Raw genomic sequence first — 14,963 nt, 5'->3', positions numbered from 1 at the left:
CCATCTCTCTCAGACCTGCTCTTTGTCTATTCAGAGTTCTGGTAGATGTCCCTAATAACCAGTCTGCCCAACAGTGTAAGGCAGAGTCTGTTCAGGGACCTACTTGGGTCATTTTTATTATTTGTTGTACCCTTTGATGACAGGTGAAAATGGCCTCTCATAGGTGCTTTGGTTTGGTTTGATTTTGAGACAGGGTTTCTCTGTGTAGCCATGACTGACCTGGAACTCGCTTGTAGACAAGGCTGGCCTCAAACTCAAAGATCCACTTGTCTCTGCTTCCTGAGTGTTGGGATTAAAGGTGTGTGCCACCACTGCCTGGCTAGTCTCATAGATTTGATTCACTTTATATACATATACATTATATATATAATCTCCAGGGCTGGAGAAATGGCTGCTCTTCCAGAGGTCCTGAGTTCAATTCCCAGCAACCACATGGTGGCTCACAACCATCTGTAATAGGATTTGATGCTTTCTTCTGGTGTGTTTGAAGACAGCTACAGTGTATTCATAAAAATTAATAAATAAAACTTAAAATAAAACCCCAAGATCTGTTTGTAACTGAGTAAAGCTTGGCTGTTGCCCTAGGGTGAGTCACAGAGCCCCCTACTCAGGAGCCCCGGTCCTCAGCTCTCATCTACTCATGGGGTGAGTAACAGTTTCTCCTGACTGGAAGAGGTTTGTCTTACTTGGCTGCCCTGGTTTGTCCTGCTTTTCTGCTTCTCAGGGCTGAAGCTAAGCCTCAGATGCAATAATGGGAGGATCTGCATCTGGGGAGTGGCAAGATGAGACCTGCTTTTATTAGAAGGAGAGCTGGGAAATTCGAGGTAGAGAGGAGACTGCGGGCTACATCAGAAATGGCCCCTGGGGATGAATGGTTAGCTTGAAGACCGGCAGGCCAGGGAGTGACCCTGCGACAAGGGGAGGTTAGGAGGTATAAGACCCAAATTGAGTCTTATCTATTTGAGGCTCCCATGAATGAGACGAGAGATCGGGGATCGATGCAAAAGCAAGAGGTGTATTAGTCCAGTGCACTGGGGTGGCCTACATCTAGAGGAGAGGAGACCCCGAGCCCTCTGTCACTATAGTTTTTAATACACTTAGTAACGGGTGGGCTATAGCAATGGTGACTAGGCATGCAAGCAGTGGTGCGTTTAGTTGACTTTTAAGTCGATTGGCTGCTGCCAACCAGAGTGGTTTGCATCTTGGGACCTATGCCCTGCATTCCGGGGCTGCCCAGATAAGACACTGCTCCCCAGGAAGCAGCACTGCTCAGCGTCTGCCTCGGCTTTCCTCTACCTTCCACGGGGCTGCCCAGATAAGGTTGAAGCACTCCTTCCTGAAGGGTGTGGGACCAAAAAAGCCCTTAGTGGGAGAGGAGAGCTGTCAGACCCTCAGTGGGAGGGGGAAGCTGTAAGGAGGGCGCGGGACTGTAAAAGCCCTTAGGGTTCCTCAGAGGAAAGACGGGAATTGAGTTGGAACTTGCCTTCAGGATGGATCACCGAGAAATGGTTTTAGATTATTCTTCTCCCAGCGGCCATTGGATTGGAGTGGCCACGAGTCCAAAGGAGGGTTGTAAATATTGCTAGTCTGGCCACATCAGGTTAAACCACCTTTGGGGTGTGTCCTGCCCCTGGCTTTCACAGTGACAACAACCTGCCTCATTGGAAAGTTAATTCAGAGCTCTCTGACTTAACAGGACTTACCACGTTGGTCTCCTTCTATACCCTGATGTTTTGTTCTCTATGCAGGACAAGTGGGTGAAAACTGGCTGCTGGCCTGGTGCATACAGAGCCTGGGGACCCGGAAGACCAGGCCCGGGGGCCCGTAAGGCTTCTGAGCTCTAAATCCCTTTCTTCCTACCCATTTTTTCTCTATTGCCTTGTCTTTTCCAGAGTTTCCAGTCTCCAAAGATTTGTGTTTCAAGTGGCAGCAGGAACACCCGTTGTAGGACTTAGTGGCTAGCATCCAGACTTGAGTTCTAATCTCTAGCACCAGGTACAGCGAGAGGCTCTGTTTTAAGAAAACAAGGTAGAAGACAATGGATGATGAAGCTGACAACTTGACCTCCTGTTCACACTCAGGCTCCCGCGCTCGGGCAAAGCCTTGTGCAAGCCCAGATACAACGAGCGATCATGTAGCCAATCCTTGCGGCACACACCTTTGATCCGGCAGTCTGGAGGCAGTGGCAGGCAGATCTCTTTCTTGAGTTGCAGGCCAGGGCTGGATGCCAGGACTACAAAGTGAGATTCTGTCTCCCCTCCCCACAAAAGCACCGGTTACTAAACTGGAGCAAGGGCGTACCTAGATGAAAGCATCTGACTAGCATACATAAAAACCTGTATTTGCCCCAGCACCGTGCAGAATAAACATTTTAAAAATGCTCAAGACATTAAAGACTTATTAGAGTTCTGTGACTTTGAATGTTGAATAATAAACTTTTACACTATCCACTTGTGATATATATATATATATATATATATATATATATATATATATATATATATATATATATGCTAAAATAGTTTAGTTGTTGGGGTTGAGGGTACAATCAACCACAGAGCTCATGCTTAGCACACATGAAGTCCCACAGTCAACAACACTGAAAGAAAAAGTTGCTCACTGCAAAGTTCAAGTTAACCATTCATAATGCTTTTGCTTCTTCTTCCTCTTCCTCCTCCTCTCCCCCTCTCCTCCATCTTCTTCCTTCTCTCCCTCCCTCCCTTTTGTCATTTCTCTCCTGGTGATGGGCCTGCCTTAGACTTTATTTTTTATGGCACTAAGGGTTTTTCTTAAAACTATATTGGCTCCAGGTTTGGTGCTCTCTTCACCTCTTCCAGGCTAGATAAACTGAGTTGCCTAGAAGCAAGTGATTTCTGGAAGGTTAGGCCTAAAACAAGGCACAGGGAAGAATCTCAGCCTTAGCTAATTGAGTTCCCTCTCTGCACACTAGGACTACTGGGCCTCCCCACAATAGATTTTTCAAATGGGGTGGGATGGGGGCGGGGGGAAGCAGAGAGGCTCCCCTCTCTGTGCAGAGTGGACAGGATATGATACTAGAATAGTCAAAACAATTTTGCAAACAAGAGACTCTTAGTAATAATAAAACCAACCTCAGTCATTTGCATAACGTCACAATCTGGACAAAGGGTGTCCCAGGCAGTTAATTAGAATGATAAAGAAAGCAGATGGCCGCCCCTGAAGCCTTCTAGTAGTCCTGGGAAGCTTCCGGGGCTTTCTCATTTCATAAGTGGATATTGGACTGACTGTGCACGGGCCAACTTCCAGGAACCTATAGGTGGAGAGCTCGACCTACTGGCTGGGCGCCGAATCTACGCTGAGCACGCAGCGTGGTTCCACCTCCGCCTGGAATGTACCCTAGTGGGTCAGCAGGTGCGACTGGTTTACAGTCCCCATACTTGCTGCCGGACGGAATTCCCCGTGGTGGGACCGGTTTGAATTCGGCCAGGGCCTGAATGGTGAGGAATTAGAGTTTGGTAAAAGGGAAATACCCAGAGCCCGTAAGGTGGTTTGGGGACAGCTGGAGGGGTGGGGCTCGGGATACCTGCCAGGGACCCAGACGTTGGAGAGAATGCGATCAAAATGAATCATTTTCACCAGATGTTCCATTTCAGGCCCCACTCCTCAGGTTCTCATGTCAGTCAGCAAAAGCCCCGCCCCCCGTACGTGGGTTGAGAGTTTTCCTTCCTCTTTTTGTACTGGGGGTACGGTGGTGTCGGGAGCTGGGTGGTCCTTGTGCCTTCAGAATTTAAGGAGCGCCAGCCACGAAGCCGAAGCTCTCTAAAAGGAACTTTAGGGAATCTTTTAGAAAAAAATCTAAAGTAACAAAACAGCAGTGGTGAGAATTTGAATATTCCCTTGACCCCACTCCTCTTAACATCAGGGTCTTGGAGAACTTTGAGCTGGAGCTCTGGCTAGAGTGCTTTTCCTCCTGCACATGACGCCATAGGTTCGGGCCTCTGTACTGGGGGGAGGGGTGGGTAGTGGTTTACATAATGATAATTAGTTCTAACTGGTGAAGTGGCTCACCAGATAAAGGCACTTGCTGCCAAACCGGGCCCCTTGAATTCCATCCCCAGGACTCAAATGGTGAAAGACGACAAGGATGAATGCAAACTGTCTTTTGACCTCCAGGTACCATAGTAGGTATGAACCCCTCCCCCTCAAACATGCAAAAATACATTTTATTTATTATTTTAAACAAAACAAGAACTAAAAAATCAGGGTCTCGATAAGTAGCCCAAGTTGGCCCAAAACACACAATTTATCAGTCTTAGTGTCCTGAGTGCTGGGATCACAGATGTGGGTCACTAGGTCAGGCCTTAGAATGATACTTTAGTTAAATTGTGGGGTTTGTGTGTGTGTGTGTGTGTGTGTGTGTGTGTGTGTGTTTAATTTACTTTAAAAATATTTTCCCCTAGGGAATGAAGAGACAGCATTTAAGAACACTGGCTGCTCTTCTAGAAAACCAGGGTCCAGTACTCTCACCCACATGGCAACTCACAGCCATCAGTAACTCCAGTTCTAGGGACTAGAAGGCCTCTCTTGAGTGTAGAGACCTACCTGCAGGCTATATATATATATATATATATATATATATATATATATATATATATATATATATAATTATCAAATATTTTTTCTTTAATTTTATTTATTTGTGTGTGTGTGTGTGTGTGCCAAGAATATCCAGGCAATGGAGTTATAAGTAGTTGTGAGCCAACAAATCCTCTGGTAATCTTTCTAAAAGATGATGAGAAAAGCCAGGCATATTGGCTCATGCATGTAATCAAGGTACTTGGGAGAAAGGCTGAGGGAAGAGGATTATGTTCTTGTCATCATGGATAGAAGAGAGATCTTGCTTCAAAAAACAGACTCCCAATGAGGTTGCTAAAGAAAGGACCTAAGGAGCTGAAAGGGGTTGCAGCCTCATGGGAAGATAACAACATTATCAACCAACCAAACCCTCCAAAACTCCCATGGACTAAATCACCAACCTTTGTGCACACTTTGAGAGACCTATTGATCCAGTTGCACATGTAGCTGAAGATGGCAGTGTCTGGCATCAATGTGAGAAGAGGCTTTTGTTCCAGAGAGGGTATGTTTTCCCAATGTAGGGGAACGCCAAGGCAATGGGGTGGAGAGGGGGATCAGGAGGGAGTGCACCTTTGTGAAGACAAATGGAGGGGGAGGGGGCGGGCGGGTGGGGTAAAGGTATAACATCTCAAATGTAAATACAGAGTATCTAATAAATAAAACAAAAAACCAAACAAACAAATGAACAAAACCTAGCCAGGTGTGGTGGCACTTGCCTTTCTTCCCAGCACTCAGGAGGCAGAGGCAGGTGGATCTCTGTGAGTTCTCAGTCTGTCTAGTCTACACAGGGAGTTCAAGGACAGCCATGACAAAAAAAAAAAAAAAAAAAACAAACTCTCCCAAATAACAACAGCAAAAGAAAAAGATGAGGAGGAGAAAGGGTGTGAGAAGACAAACAGATGTGACCTGACAAGCATTTCCTTTGTTTGTAATTTCAGTAATAGAGTGTACTGGTAGCAAGCATACATGAGGCCCGTCTCTAGCCCAGTAGAAAACAAGGCTCCCAAATGCCCCTCAAATCTTTTTGTTAGAAATGTTGCACAAACGCACACATACACACACCGCATGCATGTACACACATGCATGTACATAAAATATGAGAACATCAGCAGGAAGTGGTGATACATGCTTTTAATCACAGCACTCAAGAGGCAGAGGCAGGCAGATCTCAAAACCATATCTTGAAAAAAAAAAAAAAGCAAAAGGAACATCATTATCAGACTAGACTTTTCTTTTTTGTTGTTGTATCATGTATAAAACTCTATCTCAAAACAAAAAAAAAATTTACTCAAGACTACCCACATATTTTATGAGGATGTCACTTATTGGAAGATTAAGGGATTATAGTGGCAAAAAGTCCCCCTGATGGTGCACGTGAGCTTTCACATAGCGTGGTCCCTTCAGGTGGGTTCCAACCCTGAGACCTGATCTCTAAGGCAGTCTGGAGGGCAGGAGCAACGGGAAGCCTGTAGGGATGGGGGATGACTGGAAGGCAGTCTGTGGCAGGCTGTTCTCTGCTTCTCCCTTGCACTCCATGTCCTCACGCCACAGGACAACAGCCAAGGCAGGGATACCCTAGCCTAAATGCCCACTGGGGGAATGGGGAGCAGTGGGCATTTTCTCTTAGCTTTCACTCCTGTAATCAAACTTGAGGTCACAGGCCTTGAAGTCAAGTCTGGCTACCCTTCCCTAAGAAGTCAAGCCAAGAGCCAACGTCACAGTAAAAAGTAGCCAAAGGAGACTTATTCAATATAGGTAAACTGGGGGAAAAGCAAAGAGATCCAAGGACCCGCCCCCCCCCCCATCTATCTTTGGGTTCTGAGATGAAATTAAAGTTTATTTATTATTGCTACTATGGTTGTTGCTGTTACAGATTTTATTTTTCCTTTTATGTGTTTCATGATTGTTTTTCCTGCATGTAAGTCTGTGCACTGCATGTGTACCTGATGCCTGCAGAGGCCAGAAAAGAGCATGGATTCCCCTGAAATTGGAATAACGGGTGCTTGTCAGCCACCGTGTGGTGGTTGGGGACAGAACCTGGGTCCTCTGTAAGGCAAGTGCTCTTCACCATGACTCGTCTCTCCAGCCCCAAGTTAAAATTCAGAACCAAAGCTGTGCAGTACCCACCACCCATCATTGTCAGGACCTCAGCCACACCACCGAATGGGGTATGACAAGCTCCCCGAATGCTCCGGCTGGCACCTTCTTCTGCCAGAGTGAGATTCCTGGGGAAGTCCTATTTCTCGGGGAACTGTTGTTTCAATATTCTGATAGATGGAAGGACATCAACATCTCTTTAGAATATCCTCATTTCTGTCGGATCTGTTACAATACCATATCCCACACACAATGCTGACCTCTCCACTGTCCTAGTTAGGACAGTATTAAACTGTCCTGTTATTGCTTTGATAAACCAAAATCCACTTGACCAAAAAAGCAACCTGGGGAGGAAAGGGTTTGTTTGGCTCATACTTCATATCACTGTTCACCATTGAAGGAAGTCAGGACAGGAACTCAAACAGGGCAGGAACTTGGAGGCAGGAGCTGAGGCAGAGGCCATGGAGGGGTGCTGCTTACTGGCTAGCCCAGTCAGCTGTTTGTACTTCCTTCTTTGCCTTTCTGGTTTTTGTGCCGTGGTTTCTCTATGTAGCCCCAGCTGTCCTAGAACTCACTAAAACTCAGGAATCTGCCTATCTTTGTCTTTCATGTGCTGGGATTAAAGCTATGGGCAGGACACTCGTTTCTCAGCCCACTTTCTTATAGAACCCAGAACCACTGGCCTGGAGATGGCACCACCCACAATGGTCTGTACACCCCCCACCCCCCATCAGTCCCTAAGAAAATGCACTATTGGCTGGCCTACAGCCCCACCTAGTGGAGGCATTCTCTTCGTTGCCATTCCTTCCTCTCAGATGACTACCTTGTGCCACACGGACTTTACCCAGCACTACCTTGCCCTTACTCTAAGACTGCTGTAGCCTCATCAGCTTGCAAGAGGTGCATTGCTATTTTTCTCAATGTAGTTATTTTTATTTTATGTGTATGAGTGTTTGCCTGCATGTGGTGGCTTTTAGGGTATTGGTGCTTCTCTCCTATTCTGCTAAAGATGGACTACACATTTGTTTCTGCCTCGTTCTACCTGATTTCTTTCTTTCTTTCTTTCTTTCTTTCTTTCTTTCTTTCTTTCTTTCCTTCCTTATTCCTCTTTCTTTCCTTACTCCCCCCTTCTTTCTTTCCATTTGAGAGATGGAGTTTTCTCCATGTAGCCCTGGCCGCCCTGGAACTCTCTCTGGCTTAAACACAGATCCACCTACCTCTCGGATTAAAGGCATGAGCCGTCACCACCCAGCTGTCCTATCTATTTTCAATGTGCCAGCCTGGTCTACAGAGCAAGTTCTAGGGCAGCCAGGGCTACACAGAGAAACCATGTCTTGAAAAACAAAACAAAAAACAAAAAAAAAAAACAAAAAAAAAAAAAAAAAGAAAGAAAATCCTTCCATAGCTTTGCATGATGGCACCGTGTCTGATACACAGTAGTGAGGGGGCAGAGGCAGGATGATGGAAAGTTCTGGGCCAGCCTGGGCTGTACAGGAAGATTTGAGAGAACGAGAGGGAGGGAGGGAGGGAGACAGAGAGACAGAGACAGAGAAGGATGGAGAGGGGGAGAGAGAATGAGAGGATGAGCAAGGCAAGAATGAACACAGCAGTTTTATTTAGTGCCTTCAAACTGGAACTAGGAGAATAAATAAACTGTATTCTTTAAATATGTTACCTAACTGCATGAAAAAAAAAAAAAAAACAGAGAACACTACGACTACTAAAGTATAGAGAAGATTTTTTTTTTATTATATATGAGTATACTGTAGCTGTCTTCAGACACACCAGAAGAGGGCATTCAGGTCTTCTTATAGATAGATGGTCATTAGCCACCATGTGGTCACTGGGATTTGGACTCGGGACCTCTGGAAGAGCAGTCAGTGCTCTTAACCACTGAGCCATTTCTCCAGCCCAAGAAGATTTTTCATTGTAGATATAAGGGGAAAAGCAGGCAGAGGGAAGAGACCAGACTGAATGTGGTTAGCCAACTAAACTAGACCATGAGAGGAGAGAGGAAGGGGTGAGCGAGAGAGGAGCTGCTAACAGATTGGAGTAGCCAAAAGGCTGTTATAAAGGATCAGGCTAGGGAAAGGGAAGCAGAAGCTATGCCCCCCCACTGCTTCCCCCCTAGGGAGAGGTTTAAGGTAGGGGACAGGTGGGCAAGAAGTGCTGGGTCGAGCCACGGATACCTAGTGATGCTGGGAAGGCCGGCCAGCAGCTCTAGTATGTTAATAGACACTTCCGGCTGCCATTTAACCTGAGTTGAGACCCAACACAACTTATCATTACTTACCATTTTCAAATCACGTTTATGTATTGAGTGTATTGTATGTGCACGCTCAAGCATGTGCATGTGTGTAGAGATCAGAAGACAACTTAGGAGAGTCAGTTCTCTGCTGTGCGGGTCTCAGGTCATCAGACTTGGAGGCAAATGCCTTTATCTGTTGGTGGAAGTAAGCTCATGGTTGCAAAGAAAGAGACCACCACTCCAGCGGTCAAGAGGGTGTGCTGGGAAGAGTGAACACACAGAGGCAGGACGTGCCCTTGGTTTCTATTCTAACGCAGGTTGTGACTTGGTCTGTGCAGACCTCACAGCCTTATTCATTTGGGTAGTTTGAGAAGAATTGGCGCACATGCAGGAAATGAAGGAGGAACAGGAAAAAGGTCACTGCTCTTTGAAGAAATGGGTCATTTCTCCAGGCCATCACATTCCGGAAACACAACAGAAGCCCTCTCTGTTAACAAAGGTTTTACTAGCAGGGGTGAGGGATAGAAGAGGGGAGGTGGGGAGGGATATATAACCTCTGCTTGAGAGTCTTACAAAGTGGGGGAGATATAATGCTTTGACTTTCTTGTTCTGAACACAAGTTCTCTAGTATTTAATAAAAATGACTCATATTTGATATGTCTTATTCACTAAACTATTTTAATACCCGCTATTTAATTTTAGTTTAATTTTGGGGATGCAATCGTGTGTGTGTGTGTGTGTGTGTCAGGGTATCATGCAGCACAAGTTGGCCTTGACTTTTCTGGGTAGCTGAGGCTACACAGCAGGACCTGCTAACCCTCCTGACCATCTCTCCTTGTGCTGGTATCACAGGTTTGTGCCATTATGCCCCATTTATGTGGTGTTAGGGATTGAACCCAGGAAGTACCTAACACGCTTTACCAACTAAACTGAATCCTTAGCCTTGACAACCAAAACTTATGTGTTTAAAATTTAGTACAGAGCAACAGTGCTGGAAGGTGGGGCCCAGTGAATGTTTCTGTCAAGAGACTCTGCCTTAGTGAGTTCCTGTTCCTTTGGTTTTAGAGCTGGCTGTGTTTGTTAGGGTTTCTGTTGTTGTGATGAAACACCATGGGAAGAAAGGGTTTATTTGGTTTGCATATAGTCCATCTTTAGAGGAAATGGTGGCAGAAACAGAAAGCATGAACCTGGAGGCAGGAATTGGAGCAGAGCAGAGGCGGTGGAGGAACTCTGCTCATGGCCTTCCCTTCCTGGCTTTATCAGCCTGCTTTAGTGAACAGCCCTAGACCAGCTACCCAGGGGTGGCACTGTCCACATCGGATTGGGCCCTCCCACATCAATCAAGAAACTGTCCCACAGGCTTGCCTACCAGCCGGAAGCAAATGTTTTAAAGCCTTTTCACTCTTCCCAGATGATGTGAGCTTGTGTCAAGTGATAAAAATACCAACCAGGACACAGGGTATAGGTTGAGTGGAGCTAGGCCTTCTAGTGGCCTTAACTGTCCCCACCCCCTCTGCATCTAGGGCTCTGTATTTACTGCATGAGCTGTTGACCATCAATATGAGTCTCTCCTTGGGTGGTTGCATTCTTTGAACTACCTGGCCTAGCCCACCACTAGGAATGGGTAACTAGGTTTGTCTTTGACTTTATGGCAAACATAAGGAACAGGGACACTTAGGCTACCAACAGAACTCCCTGTGCCTATGGGGCTGGAGGTTGTTGGGAAGGTGTTTAGAAGACTGAAGTCAGAGAAAAAGCAATTTATGACCAACATCTTTGGGCAAAACTGTGTGCATAATTACTATATACATACTTTTATTAGAGCATCAAATTTATAAAATTCACCACTTAAAAGTCTATCTTCTGGAACACACCTATAACCCCAGCACTCTGGAGACAGAGGCAGGTGGATCTTTGTGATTGAAAACAAGCCAGCTTGATCTACAGAGTGAGTATCCCTGGGACATTCAGGGATACACAGAGAAACCCCGTCTCAAACAAAACAAAACAAAAGCCCATCTTCTTGCTCAAACTCAAGAGTAGTCCCAAGATTAGATGGGAAGAAGGGAACTAGAGATAAGAGATGGTAACAGACCATAAATATGATAAAATGCATTATATACACATAAAATGTCATAGTATCATAACCATACCATTGTTTTATAATTAATATATACTAGCAAAATTAAGAACAAAAACCAAAATCCATAAGCTCTGTGTCAGTTGGCCCTAGAAGCTTTCTGGGCAAACACTCACTTTCAGCCTTAGTTTCCCTAACACTGACTAATAGCATCTTGACTGATGGCCCCCTAAGTGTGTGTGTGCATGCACATTCACAAGTGTATGGTGTCATGTCTGAAGGAAGAGACTAATTTTAGCAGCTCAGTGGCTTCCTTGAATCTCCTTTCTTTGTTTTTGTTTGTTGTTTTTTGAGACAGTCTCTCTCTATAGCCCTAGTTGTCTTGAAACTCTGCTGTGTAGACCAAGGTGACCTTGAACTCAGAGATCCACCTGCCTCTGCTTCCTGAGTGCAGAGGTTAAAGAGGTGTGTCACCACACACTGCCCCAGGTCTTCTTTCTGAAATAAAACTTAAGGCCTGGGAAGATGACTTGTGGGAAGAAGTTGTTGCTGCCTATATACCTCAGGACTGAGTTTGATCTTGTGGAGGAAGGAGAGAACTTGTGTTTCTGTTCAGATGTAAGGCTATCCTGAAGCTCGGAAGGCCATCAACCACACAGCTCTGAAGTGGGACATTGTCCTAAGGGATGGGCATCCTGAGACATGGGAGCCCAGGAACCACACGTCCCTGAGAGAAAGCCTTGTCAGCAGAGGCATTGCAGCTCCCAGGGGGAGGGTCTCCCCAGCTGAGCTGAGGAGCTCAGGAGCCTCAGACCCTCTCCTTCTCTTTGCTTCTTCTCTCTTCTCTTCATTGCTTCTTGGCTTCTCCCAACCAGAGAGTTACACCAGGCAGCAAATCTCATAAAACAGATTTATTGGAGGGTCCAGGGTCCTCTGCTCTTAGGACAGCCGGGAGTTGGACAATGGGGCAGGGTGTATATAGGATTTTTTAGTGGGTGGAGCTTTTCAGGGCAGAGAGTTCCAGACTGAGGATTAATGGGATTTCAAGTCCTGAGCTTGGGAGCTCTGGGATAGGGTGTATTTTCATGTTCAGGGATTGGTGGTTTTTTTTTTTTTTTTTTTTTTTTTTTTTTTTTTGTTTTTTGTGGGAAGATTAGGGACTGGTGGGTTTTTGTAGGAAGGAAGCTCAGGGATTGGTAGCTTTTTTTTTCATCCTCCACCCTTTTCTTTACTTGGGCCCATGGGTTAGGATGGGAAGTTCTTCCCAGCCTCCAGAGGCTTTGGCTGAGGCACCAACTCTGTGGAGCTTCTTGGGGAGGATGGAGAGAAGGCGTTGACACTGTGGACAGCTCCTGTGATGGCTGCAGACTGAGGAGGGAACAAGGTGTCACCATTTTGACAGGAGCTGCCATCTTGACAGCTCCTGTGGGAACAACTATGGTGGCTGTAGGCTGGAGCAGAAGGAGGAAGTGGCTACTGATTTGACTGCTTTTGTAGCAAACTGCTTAGGGACCACAGAACCAACTCCTTGCATGCATACACTGTGGAACGTGGAACACACATGCACTCTCTCACACACACACACACATACACACTCATGAGTTCGTGTGCGCACACATGAAAAAAATTTACATTTAAAATAACAAAAAAAACAACAACAACACACTAAAGAAAAACCTCAAACTTGAGGCAACCCCCCCCCCCAAGTGGTTGATCATATGGTTTTCCCTTCATGGTTGAGCATGTGAACTCTGCTGGTTTGCAGCCTGGCCCATGGCCTCTTGGCATCTGAGTTGATAGTAGCTTTTTGGTTTAAGAAAAACACATTCCCTCTTCTAGGTGAATCATAGGAGGATTGCTTCTTCCTCATCATTGACTTCACAGTATTGATGCTGGGTCCTGTTTCACAAGGCTCATGTGTGTGAGCATCAGCAGCCGATCTAGGAACAGATACATGCCGCACAGCTGGAAGCGGGGGTTGAGGAAAGGGTCTCTTCCCCTTTTCCAGCATCCTTAGTTCCAAATTCATCCTGATATAAAGGAGGGTTCTGAGCTTTGGTACCAAGGCTACATGGGCCCAATGGATAGATGGAAAGACTGGGGTACAGCGTCTAGCCTGGGTCCAAGTTCTATTTCAGCACCTGGGGAGAGTGGTCATTGCAAGCACTGGGCCTTCCAATTGCTGGAGTATGTCCTGACTTAGCAGGCTTGTGTTTTCTGCTTAGATTTTGGTGCCACCTGGTGGCCATGGTTCATTATAGCACCCTGTTTTGTTTCAAAGGCTTCTGTCAAACAATGCATCTAAGCAGTCTTTTCATTTGTCATCTTCTCATTTTGTTTGGGAGACTCAGAAGGCGTTACTAGCCTTCCTGAAGCCACACCCCCCTCCTTATGGTCTGAGGGATGTAGCGCTGAGATGGGCTAAGCCCATAGTCTACAACTTCAGCCTTGTTTTCTTTTTCTTTCTTTTTTGTTTCTGAGATAGGATCTTCCTCCCCTTCCCCTTCTCTCCCCCTCCCATCCCTCTCCCTCTTCCCCCCACCCCAAAGTCTTTAAGGAGTCAGAGAACTCACCTTAACTCCAGCACTCAGGAGCTGGAGAATTTCTGGGAGTTCAAGGCTAGCCTGGTCGATATATTGAATTCCAAGACATCCCTCCAGGACCACATAGAGACCCTTTCCCAAACAAAAACCCAACTATACAAAACAAAGCAACAAAGAAAACCATTTCTTCTTTTAAAAGTGTGTGTGTGTGTGTGTGTGTGTGTGTGTGTGTGTGAGAGAGAGAGAGAGAGAGAGAGAGAGAGAGAGTATGTGCATGCAGACATGTATGAAGATGCCCACAGAGGTCAGCAAAGGCCATTGGATCTCCTGAGCTGAAGTTATAACCAGTTGTGAGCTGTCCAAGTTGGATTCTTCAGTACTATGCAAGAACAACCTCTGAGCCATCTCTCTGGGCTTCTGCTTTCCATCTTTATGTGAATTTGGGGATGGGACCTGGTTGTTAGGTTTGTATGAGAGGTGCTTTAACCTGTGCTGTCTTTCTGGTCCAGGCTTTCTCTCTTTCATCCTTTTGTTTATTTGGTGAGAGGTGGTGGTGGTGGAGTGTGACATGGTGGTCACATGGAGGTCACATTCTTTTAGGAGTGGATTCTCTATTGGTACCTGGGGTTGTAAGGCTTGGCAGCTGAGGCCAGGACCAAGGGTTGTAAGGCTTGGCAGCAGAGGCTTCTACCTTCCTCACTAGCCCTTGTTCTTTTGTTTTGTCTGTTTTTGTTTTTCAAGATCTCTCTTCATAATCCTGGATGTCTTAGAAATCACGATATGGACAAGGCTGGCCTCAAACTCACAGAGATCCTCTTGCCTCTGCCTCCTGGGATTAAAGACCATTTGCTACCATGCCCAGCTATTCCTTTTCTTTTCTTTTCTTTCTTTCTTTTTTTTTTTTTTCAGTTTTTAAAAGACTGAGTCCTGGGGCTGGAGAGATGGCTCCATGGTTAAGAGCACTGACTGCTCTTCCAGAGGTCCTGAGTTCAAATCCCAGCAACCACATAGTGACTCACAACTGTAATGAGATCCGATGCCCTCTTCTGGTGTGTCTAAAGACAGCCACAGTGTACTCATAGACATTAAATAAATAAATTAATTAATTAATCAAAGAGACTGAGTCCCGCTTAAGCTATGTGTCTCTAGCCTCTCAAACCGCCATCCCACAAACACGGATCAGGTAATGCAGTTGTAGTTGTTGAGTCAAGTCAGCAGTTTATAAAGGACTCAATTCGGCTGGTTAAAAGATGTACCAAACCCAATAGAAAAGAATTCCTGAAGATCGCCATGGCCACAGTTATAGGATTTGCTGTCATGGGATTCACTGGCTTCTTTATGAAACTGATCCACATTCCTGTTAATAACATTACTGAGGATG

Source organism: Micromys minutus, assembly GCF_963924665.1.
Source record: "Micromys minutus genome assembly, chromosome: 10".
In the NCBI taxonomy this organism is placed as follows: domain Eukaryota; kingdom Metazoa; phylum Chordata; class Mammalia; order Rodentia; family Muridae; genus Micromys; species Micromys minutus.
The sequence above is the reverse complement of the archived record's forward strand: the minus strand, read 5'-3'. Positions refer to the sequence as shown.